Raw genomic sequence first — 27,925 nt, forward strand, 5'->3', positions numbered from 1 at the left:
AACCTTTAGACATCAGACATCTGGTCTCATTTGTGTATCATATAGCTTTTTATATTGAAGTGTTTATTATGGCAAGTAGAGAAGGAGATTTCAAATTATACCCTTGCGAGCAAGAACACTTTTTGAAATTAAAAACAGAAAAAACAGAACTGCCAGGCACAAATAATAGCAGTTTTATGGGTAAGGGGATTTCAAATATAAATATATGTGTGCAGTGTTCAGATAAGGTTTTAAATACTGTATGTGGAGCATGTTGTTGTATTTAGAAAAAAATGTCCTTCTTCTATAGTGCTCTTGTATTAACATGTTTGACCGTAAAATTCAATTTCTCTCTAAATAAGCAGCAAAATATCTTGATGGTAATGATGCTATTTCCACATTCCTGTACAGACATATAGATGATAATAACATCATGAAAGAGAGGTCCCACGCTATTTAAACAGCCTTTTGGTAACCAAATATATGGATGCCTCCCAGTGTTGCATGCATTGTCTAAGCAGTTGAATCCTCTTTCTTCAGTAACTCTCTCTAGACAGGAATACAATTACCAGAATGAGTTATTTCACTGTTCTAACTTGCTTTATGAAATTTGACAGACAAGAAGTTGAGTTACTTCACATGTGCAGGTTTTGCAGTAGAGTTGAAGAATGCTTTACCACGCTTGTTATTTTTGTTAGTAGAGCGTTGTACCATGTTAGCCGTTGATTAATGTAATAAATTTGGAGTTTAAGTGACACCCTTTATTGCCTAATTTAAATTATTACATACAAGCTTTCAAAATTACTTGTTTTATCATGATGTACACAGTCATTGTTTCAGAAAGGTATACTGTGCAATATTTTTGCTAAATTCTTATAGGTGGGTACAAATAAAGTTAAATATTACTTTGTTGGGGAGCAATATAAAAAAATCATCTACAGTTAGGTCCATATATATTTGGACACAGGCACAATTTTAGATTTTTTCAGGTATTTACCAAAAAATATTCAATCTATAGTTATATATAGGATATGGGAACCTGTCTACCAAGGTACATTTATAAACATTAAATAGCAGGCATCCTTCCCCTGTCCTGCCCCGACTTGGCTATGACTGCCTATAACAACACGCTGTCAACAGCCCTTGACTCACTAGCGCCTTTAACCACACGCAACATCAGACCCCGACCGCTCCAGCCCTGGCAGACTGATCACACCAAAACCCTCAAACTACACAGTCGTGCCCTGGAGCGACTATGGCGCAAAACCAAATCCCAACAAGCCTTCACCCACTACAAATCTGCCTTCCACACCTACACCTCCTCCCTCCACGCAGCCAAATAAGCCTACTTCCTGACCCTCATCAAGGCCCTCTCCTCCAATCCTCGCCGACTCTTCACCACCTTCAACTCTCTACTCTCGCCACCCCCACCTCCACCCAGCACCTCACTCACTGCCCTTGAAATTGCCAATCACTTCAAACACAAGATTGACACAATTCGCAAGGACATCGCCGCAACTCACACGCCCTCTCAACCCGTCCCCTCTCACACAGCTACCCCCTCATCCCCCCTCTCCCTCGACATAACTTGCAGGGACTTTGTCACTGCTCAAACTCCCTCCAACCCCGTTCCCCCTCACTCAGCTACCCCCTCATCACCCCTCTCTCACGGCCCCACCACTGCTCTGACCCCCACTTCCACCCCACCCTACATTCCTCATACTGAAGCCCCCCCAACACTCCGCATCTTTGACCTTACTACCATCGAGGAAGTCTCCAAGATCCTCTCTGATGCCCGCCTCACCACCTGCCCCCTCGACCCTATCCCCTCACAACTCCCACAACCTACCTCCCCCTCCATCCTACGCTCCCTCACCCACATCTTTAATCTCTCCCTCTCCTCCGGCACTTTCCCCTCCCCTCTGAAACATGCGCACATCACCCCCATACTTAAAAAGCCCTCCGTGGACCCCAATGACCCGAACAACCTCAGACCCATCTCCCTGCTCCCATTTACATCTAAACTCCTCAAGCACCTAGTCTACACCCGCCTAAGCTCTCACCTCAATGACAACAACCTCCTCGATCCCCTACAGTCCGGCTTCCGTCCCCTACACTTCACCGAAACTGCCTTACTCAAACTCTCCAATGACCTGCTAACCGCCAAAGCTAATGACCATTATTCCGTGCTCCTACTTCTTGACCTCTCTGCGGCCTTTGACACAGTCGACCACCCCCTCCTCCTCAAAAAACTACACTCCCTCGGCCTCAGAGATTCTGCTCTCTCCTGGCTCTCATCCTACCTGTCACAACGTTCTTTCAGCGTTACCTATAATGCTACCACCTCCCCCTCACTCCCCCTCTCTGTTGGGGTCCCTCAAGGCTCTGTCCTTGGGCCCCTTCTCTTCTCCATCTACACCTGCTCCCTTGGCCAACTCATACACTCTCATGGCTTCGACTACCACCTCTATGCCGACGACACACAAATCTATCTCTCAACCCCCCACCTCAACCCCTCGGTCTCCTCCCGAATCACACACCTACTGAGCGACATATCAGACTGGATGTCGCTCCACTTCCTTAAACTGAACCTCTCCAAAACCGAGTTTCTTGTCTTCCCCCCAGCCCGGACACCACCCCCCATTGACTTCTCCATCACATCCAACAACGCCACCATCAAACCCTCCCCGCAGGCCAGAGTACTTGGTGTCATTCTGGACTCCAACCTATCCTTCCAGCCCCAAGTCCAATCTTTAACAAACTCGTGCAGACTCCATCTTCGCAACATCGCCAAAATACGCACGTTCCTAACCCCAGAAACCACTAAACAGCTCATCCACTCCCTCATCATATCACGACTCGACTACTGCAACTCCCTCCTCACTGGCCTGCCTTGCCGCTGGCTATCCTCGCTTCAGTCGATCCTGAATACGGCTGCCAGACTTATTCACCTTTCCAACCGCTCCATTTCCGCCACCCCTCTCTGTCAATCCCTCCACTGGCTTCCGATTGCACAACGGATCAAATTCAAAATCCTAACACTGACATACAAAGCTGTCCACCATACTGCCCCGTACTACATCACTGACTTAATATCCAAGTACCGCCCAGCACGCACACTCCGCTCCTCACAAGACCTCCTTCTCTCTAGTTCCCTGGTCTCCTCCTCCCATGCCCGCCTCCAGGACTTCTCCAGGGTGTCACCCATCCTCTGGAACTCCTTGCCCCAACCCATCAGATTATCACCTACTCTCCTCTCCTTTAGGCGCACCCTGAAAACCCATCTCTTCAGGGAAGCCTACCCCACCCCCTGCTAACTTGCCGACCTCCTCCACTCTTGCTACCACTCCATCCCCCACAGCTATCTCCTCCTGTGCCACCATCCCCTCCCTCCTAGATTGTAAGCTTGAAAGAGCAGGGCCCTCGATCCCCTCATGTTTTACATTGTATTGGTATTGTTCTGTCACATGTTCTGTCCCCCTTTGTAATGTACAGCGCTGAGCGAACTATTGGCGCTTTATAAATACTGTATAATAATAATAATAATAAAAATCAGAGGGCAGCAATGTCTCCTATACCTTACTATTGGTTCCTAACATGCTGGGTAGGGTCAATAACCAGTAGTAAAGCATTGGAAGAGGGAGATAACAGTTAGGTCCATATATATTTGGACACAAGCACAATTTTAGTTTTTTTCAGGTATTTACCAAAATATATTCAAGCTATAGTTATATAATGGATATGGGCTGAAAGTACATGCTCTCAGGTTTAATTTGAGGGTATGTACACCCAAATTGGAGGAAGAGTTTAGGAATTACAGCTCTTAAGAGTAGCCACCCCCCCTTTTTCAAGGGACCAAAAGTAATTGGACAATTGAATCAAAAGCTGTTTCATGGCCAGATGTGGGCTACTCCTTCGTTATGTCTTCATCAGTTAAGCAGGTAAAAGGTTTGAAGTTGATTCTAAGTGAGCCATTTGCATTTGGAATCTATTGCTGTGAACCTACATCATGCATTCAAAGGAGCTGTTCATATAAGTGAAACAGGCCATTGTGAGCCTTCAAAAATGAAACAAATCCATCAGAGAGATAGCAGCCACATTAGGAATGGCCAAATCAACAGTTTGGTACATTCTGAAGAAAGAGGAACGCACTAGTGAGCTCAGCAACAGAAAAAGGCATGGACGTCCACAGCAGACAACAGTGGTGGATGATCGCAGGATCCTCTCTATCGTAAAGAAAAACCCATTCATAACATTCAGACACTCTCCAGGAGGTGGGTGTATCATTGTCAAAGTCTACAATCAAGAGAAGGCTTCACGAATGCAAATACAGAGGGTTCACCATAAGGTGCAAACCATTCATAAGCGTGAAGAATAGAAAAGCCAGATTTGACTTTCCCAAAAAACATCTAAAAAAGCCAGACCAGTTCTGGAAAAGCATTCTTTGGAAAGATGAAACTAAGATAAATCTGTACCAGAATGACGGGAAGAAAAAAGTGTGGAGAAGGCTTGGAACAGCTCATGATCCAAAGCACACAACGTCATCTGTAAAACATGGTGGAGGCAGTGTGATGGCATGGGCATGCATGGCTTCCAGTGGCACTGGGTCATTGGTGTTTATTGATCATGTGACAGAAGACAGAAGCGGCCGGAGGAATTCTGCAGTGTTTACAGATATACTGTCAGTCCAGATTCAGCCAAATCCAGCAAAGTTGATTGGACGGCTCTTCACAGTGCAGATGGACAATGATCCAGAACACACTGCAAAAGCAGCCCAGGAGCTTTTGAAGGAAAAGAAGTGGAATATTCTGCAACAGCCAAGTCAATCACCTGATCTCAACCCAATTGAGCATGCATTTCACTTGCTGAAGGCAAAACTAAAGGCAGAAAGTCCCACAAACAAAGAACAACTGAAGACAGCTGCAGTTAGAGCTTGGCAAAGCATCAGAAAGGAGGAAACCCAGCCTTTGGTAATGTCCATGGATTCCAGACTTCAGGCAGTCATTGCCAGTAAAGGATTCTCAACAAAATATTAAAAATGAACATTTTATTTATGATTATATTGATTTGTCCAATTACATTTGAGCCCCTGAAAATGGAGGGACTGTGTATAAAAATGGTTGCAGTTCCTAAAATTTGTACTTGATATTTATGTTCAACCCCTTGAATTAAAGCTGAAAGTCTGCACTTCAAATTCATTTGGATTGTTTTATTTTAATTTATTCTGGTGGCATACAGAGCCAAAAGTATGAAAATTGTGCCTGTGTCCAAATATATATGAACCTAACTGTATCTAGCAAAGTGTGAACTCTGCTAATTATTGTGAAATTCCTATATTTAGCTCAGCTGTGTTTCTTGATAGATTTTGTATCATCATGTATGAAATACCTACAGAATGAAAAGATGGAGTTGTGATCTGCTTTTTTGTGTAAGGCCGGCCATAGACAAGTCGAAAAATGAACAAAATTTGTGTCGATTGTCAAATCATTAATTTTTTGCATCTTTAGTGTGACAGCAATTGAAAGTGCCTGATCCAACATGCTTGTTTTTTTTTTTTTTAGAAAATCAAAACAATTCATGGCACAATCACATGAGCTATTTTTGTTGTTCGATTGACAGAGCTTTCATTTTTCAACTCGTCAAATCTGGAAGCAGCTACAGAAAAACCTTGTTTAAAAAAAAAAAACCTTTCCATCTCCCAAGTTTGTATGACTTGGAATACTCAAGAAACTGTTCTACCTAAGCAGATTCAAAGAGGTCTGTAGAAAATAAATTAAAAGTTAGCAGCTACAAATACTGCAGCTATTGACTTTTAATGTACGGTCCAAGGATCCAGCACCTTAGTCACCAAAGATGATTTTTAGATGGTCTTCAGCATGTCTAGTGTTGGAAGCTGACTGTGACTCCTTGAAGCTTCACAGCAAGCCTTCCACTTCGCATGCGTGAGTTGCACTTGAGTTGCACTGTGCTTTGTGAATGGTTCCACAGCCTCTTGGGACCTGTGACGTATCCCAAGAGGTTGTGGGCAGTAGGGGAGGGGGGTGGGGGGACAACTTCCGGTGGAATCGCCAAGGCAATTCCAGTGCAATTTAAGCGGGTACCTGCCAAAACCAGGTACCCCATTCCCCCTTCAAAAAAATTAACCTTCAATATTATTAGAGGAGGAGGGGAGGAATCTTAAAAGCGGAACTTCCTGCTTAGGGTGAAGTTCCACTTTAATATACTGTTTCTGATATTGATATTCTGACTTCAAAAGTCAGTAGCTAAACCCTCATCTAATTCTTTAGAACTAACTCCCATCTGATCTCCAAGATAGTCAGAGCAGTCTTTGATGTGAACTGTGATTGACAACCTGGCTGCACCCTGTCTTTGCTGTGCAAAGGCAAGATGGTGGACACACAATGGGAAAATAAGTGGGTCTCTGGGGATAGACCGTGTGGAATTTCTGTTCAATTTGTTTCTGTAAGCATTAGAAAAGAAAATGTTTGCTTTAACTTATGCATTCCTTCAAAGTCATTAAATCATTTTTTTTAATTTAGCTGGTGTAATTAGCTGAAATCTGTCTTCATACAGAAATGCAGAAAGCCATCTGGAAGTTGGTATCAAGCTCACAGCTGAAACACCTGCTGTGGAAGGGAAACTACTTAGGTAGATTTAGGAGCTAGAGAAGGCTCACGGTGAGTGTCACCATTGTGCTGATTTTATTTTCCTTTTATTCCAGAGATCAGTAAGGAGCTGGAGTAGCGGCACCTGGTCTTTAGGACTGCTAGATCTAAGGCCTCTTTCAGATGGAAATTCCGATCAGGTCAGCCTGCCCATTTTTCAGGCTGACCTGATCAGAACGTGCATTCTCCTCACTGGAGTGGCGGGTGTAAACAGACATGTGTCTGTTTACACCCCCTGCCGACATCCAATCCGGTGCGACCTGCAAAAAAGGGACAGATGGGGATTCAATCCCCCTTCCATCTGTCGGATCGTGTCAGATGGAAACGGACAGGTGGTCCGTTTTCATTCGACCGCCCACTGAGGAGAGCGAGCTGCTCTGTGTCCACTCTGCAGCAGTGGAGCAGACACATACCTGTCATCCTCTTGCTCAGTGGGGATCCACGGAGAGATCCCCCGCTGAGCAAGCGGATCCGCTGAACAGGTCTGTGCCGTGTGAAAGGACCCTAAGAAGTTTGTCAGTGTTATACTGTGCAGGTATGTTTAGGATTGCTGACCTCTCAACTTGAAAAAGCTGGTTTCCTGGCTGCTATGCTGACCATCTGACTTCAATACTTTGGGTCAGTGACTCAGGAAAAGTATGCAGACAGTTAGTTTTGACTTTACTCTGATCTGTTGTCTTCTTCTGACTCTAGCAGTCTCCATATTTCTCTCATGATAGGTCTACTTTTAAAGTGATTCTGAAGGCAAACTTTAATGCATTCTCTGCATTAAGGTGAAAAACCTTATACATGCACCTCCCCCCCAGCCCTCCCTTATACCTCCCTGAGCCTGAACTCAATCCAGCAACATGCATGAGGGCAGTGGCTCTGATGGCTCTCTCCATCCTCATTGGCTCAGACACAGAAGTGGGAGCCATTGTCTTCCACTCTTGTCAATCACAGCCAGTGAGGAGGGAGGTACTTAGGGACACACAAAGCTGGCTCAGGAGCTAGCACCCACAAGTGCCCCCATGGCAATTCGCTTGCTATGGGGGCACTCAGCAGGGGGGAGGAGGACAGGGAACCCCAGAAGAGGAGGATCCGGGCTACTCTGTGCAAAACTATTACACAGGAGCAGGGAAGTATGACATGTTTGTTATTTTTTTTTCTTAAATAAAAAGTGAGCCTTTAGAATCACTTTAAGGATAACTGTTACCTTTTTGAATGATCCTGCTTCCTAACACCACCCCTTAATATTTAAGCAGTAGTAAACGTTCAGAAAAAAAAAAAATATATATATATATATATCTTTCAGCAAGGTAATGGCATAATGTGCTAGTAAGCATTGCCTACTACCACATTATGAAATACTTACCTTAAAATGAAGCCTCCAGCGGTGCACTGTCATAGGGCTCCCATGTTCACCCAGTCTTTCTTTTGGGTTTGTGGACTTCAGTCACTCCCACGGATGTGCGCAAGAGTCACAGCTGCAGCACAGGCCTCTGAAGGGAGGACATGAGTATGACATTCATTCAGAGTGCATCACCAGCTGCAGTAAGAGAGAATAATGCACCCCAGCAGACAAAAATATGTTCATATAGCGTTTTTGGCAGCACGGTGGTGTGTAACTGCACATTTTGTTGTTACGCAGTGGTGGAGGGGAGGTGCATTGACATTGGAATAAATGGCAATACATGTTACTGTGCATTTTGGTAATGGGAATGGACCCTGAAAATATATCATTTGCAAATTCTTTATTCACTAACACTCCTACTAATTAATTTACATCTTCTCAAGAAATGGACCAGTGATTGCTTTTGTATTATTTGTGTGAAGATACCAGAGTTAAAATTGCCTTCACATCCAATAATCCATCTCAAGAGTAAGGCTAACAGAGTATCCCTTTTCTTAAAATGAACAATAATCTGCAGTTCATCAGAGTTTATTATGTCCTGTACATTTTTAAGTTTTTGAAATCTGATTGAATAGCAAATAGAGAAGTTAAATTATCCAGCAAGTACTGGAAAGATGTATTTTTGCTTTTGGTGCTGGCCTGGCAGACCTTTTTATTCCTGACTATTTATAGGTCTAAGAGTGGTTGCTTGTAAATTACAGATCCATATTTGACTCTGTAATTCCTTTTATCTTCTTGACATGAATTCTGCGTATTTCCAGAAAGGGATTGTTTTTAGACTGGTATATAGCAAACTGGCATTCACATATGATACTGCATGCCTGCTTTGATGAACAGAGGCTGTAATTTACTTCCAGACTTTAAAATAGACCCTTGTTTTAAATGCACCTGCACACAAAACATGCAAACATATAATAAGGTCTATGCTAAATGCAAATTATCCTGAAACTTGGCATGTTGTAAACTTCTAAAACTTTTTATTTTAAAGAGACCAACTTGCCATATTACTAGTTCCAAAGATATGCTGGTAGGTTAATTGGATCCTGTCTAAATTGGCTCTAGTATGTGTATGTATGAATGTAAGTTAGGGACCTTAGATTGTACACTCCTTCAGGTATAGGGACCAGGAGCGGACTGACAACTCATGGGGCCCCCGGGCAATTGGGGATCATGGGGCCCATGTGTCCTTGCCCAAACTCAAAAAAGCCTATGAAAAAGGTACCAGGGGCATCTCATGGGGCCCCCTACTGCCCCCGGGCCCTCGAGCAGTGCCCGAGTTTCCAAATGGTCAGTCTGCCCCTGATAGGGACTGATGTGAATGTACAATATATATGAAAAGCACTGGGAAAATTGACAGTGCTATACAAGTACCTGTAATACTGCCACTAAGAGTGCATATGAAGATGCTGTAGGTTCTGAAATATGCCTCACTGTGCTATTGAGTTGCTTGTTCAGTGCTGATGTGTATCAATAATGTTGGTTAGGCTGAACTCTTCCCAACGTCTGTGCTGTGTTTGGTGAATATCCCAAGCCATTTCATGTCCTGGAATGCTCCTAGTTGTCGTAAATAACATCATTATTTAGCTGTAGGCCACTAGTTCACCACTGTAAATAGTGTACTTCTTCTTTGCTACTGACCTCTAAAGCTATACTTCAGCTTTCTGCCAAATATAATATTGTAAAGCATGACAAAATGTCAAATAGTATTTATTATATTTTCTGTCCTTGTCCATAAAGGATCTTTGGCTAGACATTGCGCTTTTTGGTTGCCTTAAAGTTTTAGCTGGTCAGGAATGCATTGGAGACACTTGGACTGCTGTATGCTTGCATTCCCTGTGTGCTAAAATATAAATAACTGTAGACAGCTGACAGGATTGCCACCTCAACCCTTAAATTATGACATAAATGAGGTACACAGGTCCAACTTTTACTAAGATTCTATCAGTGACCTTCCTGTATTTGATCAGTCATAGAGCTTGTGTATTTTATTTTTGTGCTAGTGGATGTGTAATAGTTTTAGTTATATATATTTTCTTGCTTCCAGGTTAAAACATTTATTTGAGTTTCACCAGAACAAGAATCAGTGATCAATCAGAAAATATACATTTAGGGCTTTATCACATAGTACTTTTAAATGGACAGGGGAACTGGTCACCTTACATAGCACAAACATACATAACACTGTGACATGATAATAGGAAAACAGCAAACAGCACTGACATAGAACATTTGGTAAAACTACTCATATTTTATAAGGTGTCTGGGGAGGATCCCCAAGGCATAAGTCAGGGGAATAGGACCAAGGAAGTGGACAGAAAGGAAGGGGGGAGCATTGTTCTACCTGGGGCAGTTCAGGGGGCTAAGTGCTGATAGAAGTAGAAATAGGAATGAGGGAGAAAAAAAAGGGGGGGGTAAAAATATCATAGACACCTGCACCCATACGATTGGGGTATAGTGAAGGGGGAGTCAGTGCATGTATGGAGGGAAGTTCTGACTTCTAAGACAGTTGTTTATATTTAACTGAAAATTAAATTATTTCCAATAATGCCATTTTTTGGTCCTATCAGAACTCGGTGAGGTATTCCATTTCTGGAATATTATCCATGCTGACAAACCACTGTTGCTATGTTGTGGGTTGGCATGTTTGCAGGATATAGGGATACAAGCCCTGGCAGCATTTATTAAGCGAATTAACAAGGATTTCCTTTATCTTTTTCAGGACATGAGCATAAGAATGAGTACATTCTCAGCCTTATCAGACAGGGAGAAAGTTGTAAGTTGCTGAATTATCTATGCGTCTGGTTGCCAGAAGGGTTTTAGTGCAGGGCAAAAAATATGTAAAGTGAACCTGTATGTGTTCCACAATGCCAACCAGTGGCACTTTGCTGTGGAAAAAGTTTGGTGAGGACCGATAGTGTCCTATACCATCTGGTCACAATCTTGTAGTAGGTCTCTTGATATTTATTGCAGATAGAGGCTTTATGGGCAAAAAAACAGTATCCTTCTCTTTTGATCGTCCATAAATGTGATTTGTAGATCCCTTTCCTATTCATTTAGATACCCAGAATCAGCCTGTGAGTGTGTTCACAAGAAATTGGTAGGAAAGGGATAAGGATGTAGGATAACCCCTGCAACTTGACAGAACACTTCAAAGGGTGATTGTTTATGGGTGAGGTGTTGGGATTTGGGTAAAGAGTGCGGGAAATGTGATAACTGGTGTAGGCATCAAGCATGGAGCTCAGGGACTCTATAAACAGAAGAAATGGCAGATACATTACTCCACTTAGTCAATGATAAGAGCTTTGCTGCCCTCATGACTCCTCGTCCAATCCACACACGGAATGGTTTATCCGTATGACCGAGGAGGAATTCAGGGTGTCCTAAAAAAGGAATCATAGGGGAGGGAAAGCTCCAAATGTTGAGAAGGGAAAAGTATCTGTACTTTTCATGCAGTATTGGACCTATTTACAGATGCTTATGCGAAGACTCAGGCACATGTTGTCCTGCCAATGGTGTACCAGTTAGTGGTACAGGCAGACAATCTTTTTCTAAAGAGACCAAGTTTAAACGCACTGTGCCTGCACCAATCTATCACTGTGCCATGTGCACTGCAGTGTTATATTATGCTGGGTCTGGAAATCCCACTCCACCCCTAGCTTTTGGCCTGATTAGGATGTCTCTGCTAATGCAAGGTGCTTCACCCTGCCAAATAAATTGTATGAATTCTGACCTTATAATTCAGAAGAAAGTGCAAGGGATTTGTATGGGTAATGTCTAGAGCGTTGGGGCATCACGTTCATTTTTAGAACATTACACCTCCTGAACCAAGAAAATGTGAGATCTGCAGGTACGAGTGTGCCACGTTATTTGATAGACTGAGCTGCACACCAGAGTGGAAAACTAGGGCGAAGGGCCTTCAGAGTAGATTAATCAAGAATATGTTTAGAGTTTCAGATGTTTGCAGATTAACTTTAAAGTTTGATAAGGAGCCATTTGTCCGTAGTTCTTGTAAAAGAGACTGTAGTTGGATTTGTAACATAGAAAAGAAGGTTGTTGGCATATGATGCAACCTTGTGGTGATAACCCCATGAAAGTAAGCCAGGAATGTCTGGGTTATTACGGACATGCTGTATAAAAGGTTCAAGAGTTAAAACAAAAATCAGAAGGGATAGACAACAGCCTTGTCTAATCCTGTTGCGAATATCAAAAAGAGCCAAATCAACTCCTTTTAATTGAAACGTTCGTTGAGAGCATAGAGTATAAGGTCCTGATCCATGTGAGTATGGGTTCTAGAATCCCTATATTGGCTAAAGTATGCTGCATCAAAGTCCAGTCAACCCTGTCAAAGGCTTTTTCTGTATCCATGGACAACAGAAGCATAGGGGATTTTTTAATTAGTTAAAGTTGAAATGTTACACTATAATATTTTATATTCTTCATAGGCGGTATGTGGTGAACATAGCTACTTTTCACATGTCTTCAGACTCCTTGCACCTCTTACAGAAAAATGCCTGTATACAGAGCTCTGTAGCTCAAGCTTAAAAACATAAATACTTTTTTAAATGGTTACATTGACTAAAAACATAATAGTTTCCCTGTAAAGTGATGCAGTTGTAACAATGCCAGTCATGTCTACAGTTCCTCCATGGCATCATGCAACCTTTGATATTTTTTTGCAGTGTACAGTAAACACCTGAAAAAAGTAAACTGCTGTTTATAAGGTTGATGTTTTGAATGCAAAACATGCCCATCTTGTTACATAAGTGAAATGTCATTGTATGAACGTTTACATTAAACTGCATGTGGCCCTTCAGATACAGTCTGACATTTCTGCTTTAAAGAGAACCAGGGAGCATGATCTGGACCAGTATGACAGTTTAATTTTGAATGGGCTACTGTTATAGTAGCAAGACACTACCAACAAAGTGCTATATAAAACAAATAAAAAGCAAGCCACATGTGGAACTCACATAGATGAAAAAATTGGACCTAGAATCTTGTATTGTACAGAAGTGTCTAGATTTTTTATCTAAGTTTTTTTTTCAGAAGCAGAAGGCATGAATATATAAGACACCGTACACCTATAATACATTTATTCTATATGTTGCAACTGTTAAATCTACTTAATCTACTGTTGAGTGCAGGTGACAGAACACTGTAATGAAGCATTAGACTGGAAATAATAAGTAGGGACAAAGCAAAGGCATCCATTAGCAAAACGTGCCTGAACAAGGACCTTTATGGCAAAATGACCAGGTTTTATTTTCAGTGAAAGATTTTGAAATATTTAAAATTACATATGTAATATTTTATTAAATGAGATTACATATACAGTACTTTAAATACAGCATATTGCTGTTTGTACAATCAATTGTAGACAAGCCCAATCTCTGGCACTTGTCAGAGTTACCAGAAGGCCAATCCAGGTCGAAGAGCACAACCAAATGGTTTAGAAAAAACACGTTTAAATTCTTATTCTTTTTTTTTTTAAAAGCCCCTTTACCTAAATTATTTCTTTTCCTCAAATATGTATATAATCTTTTACCTTGTTAATTGTTGGGGAATATTGTGGCCTTATGTTTTTATACACTTCATAAAAGTCTGCCGTGCCTCAATTAATATCTTGTTTAAAAATAGCATCCAATAAAAGTTTATGCAGCTTTCAATAAAGCCATTTTTGGGGGTATGTGGTACCAATGTTTATATGTTTTATTTAATGGCCTACAGACTTGCGATCAATTTAAATTTATGGGCGAGAAAGCTTTAAGTGACCTGTAACAAATCTGTTCCCTTCATAGTTCCAGACCAGTACCTGCATACAGAGAACAGGATGCCGTTGATTAACCAGAGATGTGACTGTTAATACTTTTTTTTTTCAGTTCCTCTAAATTTCATGCACTTTGTGAAAGTGCTATGTGACCACGAAGAGCAAAATAGCATTGTAACTTTACAATAACCTAATAGCACTATATGTGTTTTTCACCTAGAGCGCACGTCATTAAAAAATTGAAATTTAAATGTTTAAAAAAGATAAATCTAAATTAGTAAAATGCACAAGTATCAGGAAACAAGAGGAAACAAGTATCCCTGTATAAAAAACTTTTAGACGAATATTTACATATGTATTCAACAATGCAAAGAGCATGGTGCAGTAGCCCATAACAACCAATCAGAATTAATATTTTTGGTGCAGTATGTTGAAACAAGATTGGGTGCCTTGAGTTACTGCAGTTTGTAGGTCAACTTTCTGCTCTTTCCGCAGCCTTATTATGTAACAAAATTTAATGTACAAAGACTACCCTTCTAGTCTTTGTAAAGCTCTTTTAGAAGCTACCTTTAGCCACTTGCCCTCCATAGGATTTACCCCCCTTTCCTGACCAGGCTATTTTTTGTGTTATGGCGCTGCGTTACTTTAACTGACAATTGCGCGGCCGTGCATTGCTGCACCCAAACGAAATATATGTCCTTTTTTTCCCATGAATTGAGCTTTCTTTCGGTGGCATTTGATCGCCTGTGCGGTTTTATTTTTTGCACTATAAAAAAAAAGACTGACAATTTTGAGAAAATGGCCACTTGACCCTGCACTGCCACCAGCTGGCTGTTTATATACAACAGCCGGACGGGAGGTGGTTAAACATGTCCAGTGAAAAAAATTTTAAAAATCAAATTTCATCATAAATTTACACCAAAATGTGTTCTGCTACATGTCTTTGCTAACAAAAATCCCAATATGTGTAAATTAATTGGTTTACTTGAAAGTTATAGCATTTACAAATGGCGGTATATATACTGGATTTTTTTTTTTTTACTAGTAATGGCGATGATCAGCGACATATAGCGGGACTTCAGAGGACATTCTGACACTGGGGGGGGGGAACTGACTTGGTGTGACTGACATCCCCAGTGACACCAATACAGTTCTCAGTGCTAAAAAAAAAGCACTGAAACTGCGCTAATGGCACTGGGCAGGAAGGGGTTAACATGGGGCGATCAAAGGGTTAACTGTGTGCAGGGAGTGTTGTACTAGGGGGCAGTGTCAGTGTGCTTTACTGTAATCACACTGCTCTGGATGGTTGTGCTGTGCACAGCCATCCAGAGCAGTGTGCCTGAGTTGACAGGGAGGAGGACTGTTAGTAAACAAAACAGTCCTCTTCCCCGTCTGAGATCTGCAGAAATTACCAGGTGCCGGCGAGTAATTACCGGCCGGGACCCAGTGATTGGCCACTGTGAATGGCAGCGCAGGTACGGTGCGTGCATGGCTCGTGGTTGCACCCTACCTAGAAATGCAAAATCACATATATATATACGTGATTTTGTGCACCCGTGCCGCCCTCTAGCAATATTTCTTCTATAGGGCGGAAGGGAAGCTGTTAAAGGCACTATATAAAATAACGTTTAATATTATTACCTCTCATTTTTAATGTCCATAACTACCAATTTACAGCCCACCTAATTTTCCCAGGACAAAATGGTTCTTCTTTGAAAGACTTAATAATTAGGGTGATATCTCAGTGTGCAGCAACCAGTTAAAAATCATCTTACACATTGGTTATAACTGTAAACTTCTCAAAACTCAACTAGCTTTAGGCTGCATTTACACTTAGCATATTTGAAATGCGTGTCTTTTTGTGCATTTTTGTTTTACACTACATGCATACGGCAGTCCATTGATTTCAGTTGGTTCCTCCACGTTAGACAACACAGCAAAGTAGCTCTTGAAGACATGGTCCAGTTTGCACATTGTAGGCTCTATGCACACTGGTTTAAAAATTGCTGCTTCTATGGGAGTTTTGTGCTTTGCCTGTATAGGCAGCTCAGGGTTATCCTACATATCATCCATGCACATTAGGATGTTTCAAGGCATATTTTAAGCTCAGCGGCAGAGAAAAAAGCCTTCTGGTTTGCATTTGTGATTGGAGCTTTCTGGCAGAAAAAACGCTACACTTGCCCAAACTGTGTACAAAAACGCTCTATATCAGCATTTATTTCTGCCAAGGTAACTGGCGTTTTTTTTAATTTTAATCCTAGTGTGCATGCAGCCTTACAATGTTTGTTGGCGTGTTTGTACACAGAAAAACGCTCATCTGCTTGCAACATTTGAGGTGCTGCTAACAATGAATGATGATTAAAACACGACATGCGTTTTACCACATTTTACGAGTGCACAGGTATGATTGGAGTCTTAAAGTTCCTTATATTGTATATATATATACAGCTTAAACATGTCAACGCTGGCAGACGCAGACCAAGTTTTTCTCTACTGAAGTTAAAGTAGTATTAAACCCTCAGTGTTTTATAACACATTGAGCACAATAAAATAAGCATTCTACAGTAAACTATTAAAATATGTGCCCCAGCACTTGCAGTTTACAACTTTCAATGCTGGTGGTGCTTGCTATCTAACTGTTGCTTCCCTGAACTTCCAGTCATCATAGGGAAGAGTTAGCAGGGAAGAGTGCAGTCTCCACTGAATGTGATATCTTGGAGGGCGGAGCAGGGTTGTGCCTTGCCACCCTAAGCTAGGGCTTTGTGTTTTTATTGATGCACTCAGTGTAGGGAGACACAACTCTAGTCCATACATGCAAGGGTGACCTCAAAGGATGATGCAAGAGAAAGGAGCCACCATGAAACAGGAAACCTGGTGCAGTGGTCATGGTACAAGCTTAAACTGGAATATAGGCAAGGATTTAGTGATAAAGCTGTGTACTCAGTGAATAAATCAACTGCTGAAAGTGCTTAGAAAACAGAGGGTTTAATATAATTTGAAAGTAATACAGATTGGCGAAGGAGGAGCCCAGCCTGTGAGTAGACAGTGAAGGAATAGGAGCACACTGATGAGGTCAGCTCTGTGTTCTCTATTCCTGTGACTCCGCTCCTTGTGTACTGGTCAGTTTAGTAAAGCCTGGTTGGCTTACAGCGCTGCCCCATCCCCTTCTTAGCCTGTATCATGCTGTGCAGGGAGCTGCTGGACTAATATAAATACAGCCTGAATTGTTACATATACATTTACAGATGTTTCAATAAAAGAATACCTTGATTAAAGTGTTACTAAACCCACAACAGTAAAATCAGTCTGTATATGCAGTAAAGCATGCTTGTTATATTCACTGTGGAACCTAAGGGGTTAATCCTCTGCATTGTGTAAAAAGGCTGTTTGATCCTGTCTTCTCTGATCCTCCCCTTCTTCCAGTGTCCTCCGCTTATCTCCTGATAAGACATATTGTGTGGAGTCACTCTGCACATGTTCAGTTTTGTGTGTATTGCTAGAGAGGGTTTTTTTCTTGGGAGAGTGCATGTGATCAGCACAGGGCCAATCAGCACTGTCCAGACAGAGGTCAGGGGTTCTGCATCCTCCTAGAGCAGAATGAAAACTCCTCCTACAAGCTTTAACCAGCGGTCTGCTGGACACTGATAGAAGTCACAAGACTGCTCTAACTGTTGATGAGAAAAGGTATTTAGCCATTTATATTTACTTAAATAATTGCCTTTCCATGTTGTGTGTACTGTGGGAGACCAGATATAGTGAATGCAGGGTCCTCGGTTTAGTAACACGTTAAACGTGTTTTTGAGGGTAAAGAACATTTTTCTTTAGCAGATTTCGTAGATTATGTGGAACATACTAGAGGCAAACCCACATTATGCTGTTCAGTTCTGTAAACAGTTCACTTTGTTGGACGTGTTAGTCCTGCAGCACCTTCAGCCATTTACTTTGTTTTCACAGACTGTTGCAATTATCACACATTTAGGACTATTATTTATATGTGCGGCAATTAGGTAACTAAAATATAACTGAATGCACTTTTAACAGGCCTGTGAGTGACTGCTCGTGGCTGCTGAAACCATATTACATATCTGTTTATTTTCACCGTCAAGATCATTTTTGCTGTATTATTTTACCTGTGCCAGTTTATTTTCTGTTTATACAATTGTGCCTTTCTTTTGCTTCTGGTTTCATCAGATATAGGCAAAAGATTATATATCAGATAAAACCACTAAATGCCAATGAACTGGAGTGTGCAGAATGTTCATTTTCTATCGCTGTGGTATTACAAGTGAATTAGATCCTATTTTTGTTGCTTCTTTCTTATTGTACTATAGTATGCATATGCTATTTTACTTGCTATTCTATTGATAAATTATTGACAATAAAAATGTCATTTAGATTTTTGTTCTTCATCAACAGGAGCTGATAGAGGCTAGAACAACCAAGAGCTGCATAGTAACGTAACACAACATATCAGTATAATAATGGCATGAATCCATGGACTGATTGAGCTCTAATTTTTATTTTTACCTTTGCTTCTTTTTACAAGAAATCAAATGCTACAAGCAGTGAGAAAGCAAAACAGTTAGCACATAATCCTGGCATACATCTTGCAAAGAATAACAATTAGAGCACTTTTAAAAATAAGCTTGCAGATAGAAGTAAAACTTGTATCTGTCTTTTTTTTTTTAGAACTGCTCTGTGAAGTCTTTTAAGATTCTGTAAGTTCAAATTTCATTTCAATTTGTAAGAGTTGTTTACAGACACAAGGATTGATTTACTAAAGGCATGTAGGCTGTTCACTTTTCTTAGCTTCGCAAAGGCTGTGGAGCTCTGCTGACTTCCATTATCCAATCATGTGCAGGCAACAGTACAGTTTTTTTGTTCCTTGCATGTGATTGGGTATTCTTTGCAAAGTGAATTTTTGATGTATTCACGAAGTTAAGAGAAAATTACCTTGCAAAGTGAACAATCAGTAAATCAATCCCACAGTAGTTTAGGAAAAAATGGATGCTATGAAACAAGGATTGTATGGTTCCATGTGCAAGCATGCTAGTCCAGGATAATCAGGTGCAAAACAGGTATTACCTATTTTAAAGGATAAGTTCGCCTATGTTACTATAAAGCTCCCTCCAACTCCTGACAGCAGATGAGGGGGATCCTCTTCCCGCACCCTTTGTCACATTTTAAAGATTGTGCAGCTGTGTGGAACTCTGCCCGCACAGCCCCATCATTGATTCACTGTGAATGAAAAAACTACAAGTCCCATCTGTCACCACGGCAGACACTCTGTAGCTCCCAAAAAACTGTGAGTGTGCTGATCAACACTCACATAGTTCATTCATTCTTCATCTAGCTTTTTAACAGAAAACCTGTACAAAGGAATAGGCACAAAGCTTGAGGAAGGATGCAGGATCCTGACATTGCATCCTCAATCTGCTTATCATGGGATACAATCAGGGGCGGACTGACAACTCATGGGGCCCCCGGGCAATAGGGGATCATGGGGCCCCTGTATCTTTGCCCAAATTCAAAAAAGCCTATGAAAAAGGTACCAGGGGCATCTCATGGGGCCCCCTACTGACCCTGAGCCCTCGGGCAGTGCCTGAGTTTCCAAATGGTCAGTCCGCCCCTGGGTACAATGCTTTTCAGTCTCCTGTAAAAAAAAAAAAAAAAAACTATAATAAATGCACTTTTTTTTTTTTTGCACATTCATGTACATTTATTATTTTTTTTAAAGTGAACTCATCCTTTAATATAACACTGTCTGTACTTTCTTCCTTATTTCCTTATCACAGCTTTTACTGCAGGCCTCTGCTGTTGGGAAATCATGGTTTAGGGTTGCTGGCATTGTTTTGGCTAGGTATGAGTAGAATAAATTAGGGATGCACGGAAATTTCATTTGCCGAAGCGTTTTGGCCAAAAACACCCCTTTCGGCCGCTGGCCGAAATGAAAAAAGCACTGATACAGGTGCCGAAAAACCCTGCCCCTCACTGCTGCTGCCCAGCCTCCACTCGGTAGTTCTCAGTCTTACCTGAGAAACCATCAATCCCGGCACTGGGCATAGAGATGAGTGAAAGAAAGATGGCTGCCACTCATCTCTATGCCCTTGGAGGACCGGAGCGATGTCACTTCCCATTCCGGCAATTTTTTTCTTAAAACACTAGATTAGTGCTTTTTTTGATCCAATGCTTTACATTGTAGAGGAGAGATTGACCCCTTATCTTTCCATAAAGAGGACCTGTCATTAATTATTTCTATCACAAGGGATGCATGCATTTCTTGTGATAAGAATAAAAGTGATTAAATTTTTTTTAATGGGACAGTGCACAAAATAACATAAAACTATTAACAAAAAATTAAAAAAAAAGTTTAAACTGCACTCGTCCCCCCGTGTTCGCACGTAGTGGTGAACGCATATGTAGGCCATGCCCACATATGCAAACTGTGTTCAAACCACACACATGAGGTATCACCATGAACGTCAGAGCAAGAGCAATAATTCTACTGTAGTACTAGACCTCCTGTGTAACTGTACGCTGCTAACCTGTAGAATTTTTAAAGCATCACCCATGGAGATTTTTAAATACCTCAGTTTCACGCCATTCCATGAGCGTGCGCAATTTTAAAGCGTGACATGTTGGGTATCTATTTACTCGCCGTAACATCCACTTTCATATTTTACAAACAAATTGGTGTATATATTGGGTTTTTTTTTTAATCAGTGTATTTTGTTCCAAAAAATATATATTCATTTTTAAAAACTGCACATTTCAGTTTTGGTTTTCGGCCAAGTGCATTTTGAATTTTTGTTTTCGGCACCAGAATTTTAATGTCAGTGCATCACTAGAATGAATGCAATTCATGTTAGAATTTTAGAAATGTATGCATTTTTTTACCTTCTATTTCTAATGGGAAGACATCTATCTACAGACATATAAAGTATGTGTTAAAGTAGCTGATCTCCTGTAGAGTGATACATTTACTGTAAATTGAACTTGGACTTGCTTTCATCTCATCTTTAATCCCTTAGTGTTAAATGACACGTATCAGTAGAATGTTTTCTTACATTCCTTTCAGGTGAAATGCCTACAGGTGTGATATTGACATGTTGCAGTCACCTAACAATTGTTTGGCGTTAGCGATTTGAGAACACTGCATATGTTTCAATCAATGTCAGACCACCAATAGGGGAAAGGCAATGGCCACATCAATGTAAAAACTAAAAAAAAAATTGTATGTTTTCTCAGTTCCATTTTCTTTAAAGCTAGTATTATATATACTTTTTTTTTCTCAATTAAAGTGGATCTAAACCCATCGATTTAGCGTTTTCTCAAAACAGTTAAATCCAAGGCATGCCTTGTATTTTCCAGTTGACGACTTACTTTGTACAAGTCAAGTCCTCTTGCTCTGCATTATCATTAACCGTACTTTGTGCATGTTTATTTTTCTGAAAACAAAAATGACTTCTGGAAAACCAATAAAAATGTATTGAACAAAAAAGTATGCCAGTGTTAACAAGCACATTGTGATAAGTGTTTCTCTTAAACGCAATTAAACTTTCAGTTTAAATTAGCTAAATACATTCCTGGAAAATCAAAACAAGAAAAAGTAAAAAAGACTAGAGCATGGTAAGCCATTAGCTTCTAGTTTTCACTTTAACCACTAGCCTACAGGGCACTTATACCCCCTTCCTGCCCAGGCCAATTTCCAGCTTTCAGCGCTGGCGCACTTTGAATGAGAATTGCGCGGTCATGCAACACTGTACCCATATGACATTTTTATCATTTTTTTGTGACAGAGCTTTATTTTGGTGGTATTTAATCATCTCTTGGTTTTTTGTTTTTTCTTAAACAAACCAAAAACCACAGAAAAGTTTGGAAAAAAAAATGTTTTTTCTTAGTTTTTGTTATACAATTTTGTAAATAAGTGATTTTTCTCCTTCACTGATGTGCGCTAATGAGGCTGCAGTGATGGGCACTGATAGGCTGCACTGATGGACACTGATAGGTGGCACTGATGGGCACTGATGAGGAGGCACTGGTAGGTGGCACTGATAGGCATTGACAGGCATCATTGATGGGCACTGAAAGGCAGCACTGATACATGGCACTGATATATGGCACCGATAGTCAGCACTGATAGGCGGCACTGACTGGCACTGTTAGGCGGCACTGACTGGCACTGTTAGGCGGCACTGATAGGCATTGATAGGTGGCACTGGCTGGCACTGATGGGTGACACTGAAAGGCAGCTCAGATGGGCACTGATATGTGGCATTGATGTGCACTGGTCGGCACTGAAATATGGCACTGATGGGCACTGGCACGAGGCACTGATGAGCACTTTTATAAGGCACTGATGGACACTGACAGGTGGCACTGCTGGGGCTACACTGATCATCAGGGCACACTGATCATCAGTGCCCTAATGATCAGTGTACATGTCCCCTCCGCGGAAAGCCGATTACCGGCTCTCCTCTCGAGCTGTCATAGACAATCTGCATTTAGTATTTTTTTAAGAAGGTGAACTTATCCTTGTTTTTGTACTGCTCCCCCTTAAGCTGCAAAGGCGGGGGGGGGGGGGATCGGGGTGATTTACAGACTCCCATGAAAAAAAAATAATAAATGCATATTTTTTTTACATGTAGACAATTTCCATTTAGTATTTTTTTAAGAAGGTGAACTTATCCGTTAAGGCTTTGTTTACACATGTGGTTAGGGTGGTAAAAACAGTGAGTACTAGGGTCGTTGGTTTGAATCCCAGCCACGGCACCACCTGCCTGGAGTTTGCATGTCGTCCCTGTGCCTGCGTGGGTTTCCTTCGGGTACTCCGGTTTCCTCCTACACTCCAAAGACATCCTGGTAGGTTAATTGGATCCTGTCTAATTTGGCCCTAGTATGTTTATGTATGAATGTGAGTTAGGGACCTTAGATTGTATGCCCCTTGAAAGTTAGGAACTGATGTGAATGTACAATATGTATGTAAAGTGCTGTGTAAATTGACAGCGCTATATAAGTACCTGAAATAAATAATAAATAGGTGTGTTTTTGTACTGCTCCCCCTTAAGCTGCAAAGGCAGTAGGAATCAGGGTGATGCAGTTTTGTGATCAGGCTAGCAATAACTTAATGGGGCCACACTCAACTATGTCCAATGCACATTATTGTGGCGCAGTAGTAAGGCATTTAGGGGTTAAAACTGGCGGTGAAGCAGTATATCATTGTCTTGAGTTATTACAAAATGATTGCCTTTTAAATAGACCTATATTGAAGAGTGAAAACTGCTGAAGTCCATAAGGGCTATGAAGGTATGAGAGCTGAAGTGGTTAAAAACACCACTAGTTCTATTGGCGTGTCGATATGTGAATTTGACAACAGCAAATACATCTTTCAAGCAGCACACACATGCAAGCACACATCACAGTTTTCATCAATCACGGTGCGTCTTGTGATAGAAGAGCTATTACTGAAAAGTAAACTTGTGCCACCTGCTGACGGAAATAGCCAGCTTGGTTTCTGTGTCCGTTCTTCCTGAGATTGCATACAAATAGCTGCATTTGCGCTTTTTACATTTTTTGCGCATCATTTCTCCCTTGCCCTAGACATAACATGAGAAAGCTTTGAGTTTTGTTGTTTAGATTATTCCTCACTTCATGGCAACATTGAACCACTATGCGCATTTCTGACATATGAATCATTGTATAGAGCTGGATTGCACCGAAAAAAGAAGAAACTAAATTCAAGAACAACATATCACCAGAGTCCGAAACAATAGAGGTCATTTGTATTGTGCATGATGCTGAAGGCTGTGCAATCAGCGGCGTCAGAATCTTTCATTTCCATTTACAACTACTGCAGTTCAATCGAGCAGCAAGGTCACTACTGGCATGCTCAAGGTCCCTGAACATTATCTAGCCCTCCCTCTGTGCAGTCCTGTCTCTGTGATTTATTGTACGCTAACATTTCATATAGCAGAGAGGCATTATTGAAATACAATAAAAATAGGAACTTTTCAATCAACTTATTAGGGGTGCTTAATCAAGGTGGCAGCAAATAGCCCGTAGAATTATTCAGATTTGTCCGATACAAGATAACAAAATAAACAGAAAACATGAACACCATGCATCAACTTTAGGCTCCATGCACACTAGCATTTTTTTAAGCTCCTAGAAGCTGTTATTATCATTTTTTTCCAGCGAAATAGTGTTATCCTATGTATCCATGCACACTACATTAGGCTGTTAGCGTTTTTTGAGCTTCAGCATCTAGGAGCGGAAAAAATTGTTTTTGTAGAATTTTTTGGAGTGTTTTTCCAGCAGAAAAAAAAATCCTAAACACTGCTAAATGCTACTAAACGCTACTACAATGCTTCGAACTGCTTTTTTTCCAGCATTTTTTCCAGCATTGTTTCTACATGTACTGTAAAAACACTAATAAAATGCTAACTCTCCTAAACAATACTAAAAAACTCTATTACCAGCATTCTTTATCTAGCGTTTTTACCAGCACTTTTGAGCTTAAAAAACTGCTAGTGCACATGGAGCCTAAGGCTTCATGTACGCGGGACGTACCTGGAAAACACTTTGCATGCATTTCTGATGATGAAAGAAGGCTCTGGACAGCATCTGGATATGATACAGTTAAAAAACGCTTCTAAACACAAACGCTTGTAAACGCGGTTAGCCGCGTTTACAATTATTTGGCATTTGAAACGCTGATAAAATCTACTCCTGAACGCAAGTTTGGTGCGTTCAAAAAAATGACTCGACTGCCTGTAAATGACTATGTGTACATGGACACATAGGAAAACATTAGGGAGAGTTCAGGAGCTGCTGAAAAAAACGCATAAAAGCTTCTGAACGTCAGTTTATTAGCTGCAGTGTACATGAACCCTTATACTTTTTATCTAATACAGATTGTTTCAGATCTGCAACATTGTGATAAAAAAAAGTTTTACCAACTTTATTGCTTAGAGGAGTATTCTTTCCTTTAAGACAGGCATTATCCATTACAGCCAATGAGATGTTTACTATTGCTTTCTAAGGCAGCAGTCCCCAGTGCTGACTTCTGAATATCATGTGACTCTCCGGTAACACTGATGTTGCTCATTGCAGCTTCTACTTGTATATTCAATACTTTTCTATATAGTCATCTTTCTGTAAAATCATCCTCTGTTTTATACACTCTGCAAACCATAACACCAAAAATATCTATTTTAATGGAAAAAGTCTGGCCTGATTGATCAAAATGTCAGTACTTAGACCTATATATCACATTAATGATCCTGTGGCCAGGGCTGTGGATAAGGGGGTACCATCGGTCCTCCTGGCACTGATCCCATTTATGGCTCTCTCTGCAGCAGCTGGAAGCTGGCTTCTTCTCTTCCTTAACTGGCTTTCAGCTGCTGCAGAGAATGCCATACAGGGGACTAGTTCCAGAAATCCATCCCCACCCCCGCCATGTGGATCACCCTCACTGTGCACCATACGTTTCACCCTGCTCCCCAGGTCCTCCCCCCCCCGTGTGCCCCCCACCACAACAGTGCTGCCTGGCTTCCCTCCTCTCCTACCCACCAGCAGCTGCAAGCACACAACAGGATCCTTCAGGAGGGAGAGTAGGGGAAGGGTTTGGTAAATGTCACATTTACAAGCTCCTTCCTTTTTTGAATGAACACAATAACTGGTTGGTACCGATCACTCACTGTGTTCCTTCATAACTGAAGCAAAGTAAACTGTGTCTTTTTTTGGGTGGGGAGGCGCCTGCTAGGTTGGCTGTATGGAGCCCTGTGGTCTCTAAAGCAACCCTGCCTGTGACTGGTAATAACCAGTGATAGAATCACTAATTCTCAGTTTGACTTCTACAGTGTTGCTGCAAACCAGGGAGGTGTCACTTTTATGCTTCTCCCACACTAACAATTAAGATTCTTCAGCATGCTGGTTTCCAAGGGACAAACAGCCAGTAGGGAAAGTGGCAGTTGCATTTCAGTGATTTACCAGTATAAGATGGGTCTATAAAAATATTATTGACACAGAGACATCTGCAGTATATAAGAGAATTATTATTAATATACAGGATTTATATAGCGCCAACAGTTTGCTCAGCGCTTTACAATATAAAGGGAGACAATACCGCAACAATACAGTTCAATACAAGAGGGTTAGGAGGACCCTGCTCCTTGGAGCTTACAATCTAAGAGGGAGGGGCTGGAGGTACAAAAGATAATAACTGTGGGGGATGAACTGATAGGAGAAATAAAAGATTTCGTTTTATTATACAGGATTTATATAGCGCCAACAGTTTGCTCAGCGCTTTACAATATAAAGGGAGACAATACAGCAACGATACTGTTCAATACAAGAGGGTTAGGAGGGCCCTGGTCCTTGGAGCTTACAATCTAAGAGGGAGAGGCAGGAGGTACAAAAGGTAATAACTATGGGGATGAACTGATAGGAGAAATAGAAGATTTGGTATTATTATTATTATACAGGATTTATATAGCGCCAACAGTTTTCTCAGCGCTTTACAATATAACGGGAGACAATACAGCAACAATACAGTTCAATACAAGAGGGTTAGGAGGGCCCTGCTCCTTGGAGCTTACAATCTAAGAGGGAGGGGCTAGTGGTATAAGAGGTAATAACTGTGGGGGATCGACTGGTAGGAGGAATAGAAGATTCCATTATTAGCTGAAGGCAGGATAGGCTTCCCTGAAGAGATAGGCTTTCAGAGATCGCCTAAAAGTGAGCATAGTAGGCGATAGTCTGATAAATTGGAATAGAGAGTTCCAGAGGATGGGGAGGCTCTGGAGAAGTCCTGGAGATGAGCATGGGAGGAGGAGACAAGGGAGCTAGAGAGTAGGAGGTTGTGCGAGAAGCGGAGAGTACAGTTTGGGTGATATTTGGAAGTACACTAGGAGCTCGGACATTATCCCCTTATTCTTATATATTGGATTACCAAAGCCTCATGAATGCACTCTTCCTCAGAATCAGAAAGTTAGTGTTTGATTGTCTTTTAGGGTAGTAGTTATATAAAGATGAACTCCAGGCAGATATAGAAACACTAATGAATCCAGCTCTGATTCTCCTTTACTGACCTGTCACAGACTGTACGAGAGACAAGATATGTAAGTGTTACTTGAATACAGTAGAGAATTATCAGGTCTTCTGTCCTATCAGATAGAGCAGTGCTATGTATACGTGAGGACTGGAAAGACAGAAACACAAATCCTTTGTATCTCTAAGACCCCGTTCACACAAGCGTTCCCACTATGCATTTTTAAAGCTCTATTCTGCATATTGCATAGGGTCGGCCTATTCATTTGAATGGGCTTCCCTACGTGCGTTTAATGCCCGAAAAGAAGCTCCTGGTCCTTTATGGGCGACAAGCTTCAACGGCGTGTGAATAGGGTCTAATGTATATTTTACATCTGTGTTTTACGGTTTAGATGCCTCAGGAATGACATTGTTTCCATTTGTAAATCATTCTTGTGTTATATTCACATATGATGCCAAGGATGAGTGAAGTTCAGGATTTTGCTCTAACCTAACATTTAGTAGAAATATGACAACTGGTGGTGTAATGGTACAAGTGGGCATCACCATTAATGAACAATTTATTATTCGTTTTCAAACAATATTCATTACAAATTCTTTGCAGAAATATAATTTAATATGCAGAGTAATATTTTTCTCATTGAATACAAGATGTTCTCTGGTTGAATAAGGTGGACATGATGTCACTACCCCACTTTTCACCTTGCGTGATCGTTTCTGTTTACCATGCAGCAAGGCAGCTGCTCAGCCTGGAACCCAGAAGACAGAGCGATCACTGTAGTAGCGACGACTATTACAATGATTTCCAGCTCCCGCGGTGATCCCTCAGGTATGCATGCTTACATTGGACCAAACTGGACCGATGTAATGATGCAATAAAATCCATACCCAGGGTTCAGATTTAAATCTAAATTTAGATCCATAGTAAAAATGAGGCAAACATGTACAGTCAGGTCCATAGATATTGGGACATCGACACAATTCTAACATTTTTGGACTGTCAGCTTTAATTTGAGGGTATTTACATCCAAATCAGGTGAACGGTGTAGGAATTACAACAGTTTGCATATG

The 27,925-nt window shown here is 41.2% G+C and overlaps 1 protein-coding gene across 2 annotated transcripts in view; it reads left to right on the top strand.

Annotated features, from left to right (window-relative positions):
• Positions 1-27,925, top strand: part of CHST11 (carbohydrate sulfotransferase 11) — a 271,547-nt gene that overhangs the window by 216,368 nt on the left and 27,254 nt on the right. The window lies entirely within an intron of this gene.

This window comes from Staurois parvus, unplaced genomic scaffold (assembly GCF_062004578.1).
Source record: "Staurois parvus isolate SC_StPar_1 unplaced genomic scaffold, SC_StPar_1.0 ptg000025l, whole genome shotgun sequence".
Classification (NCBI taxonomy): Eukaryota; Metazoa; Chordata; class Amphibia; order Anura; family Ranidae; genus Staurois; species Staurois parvus.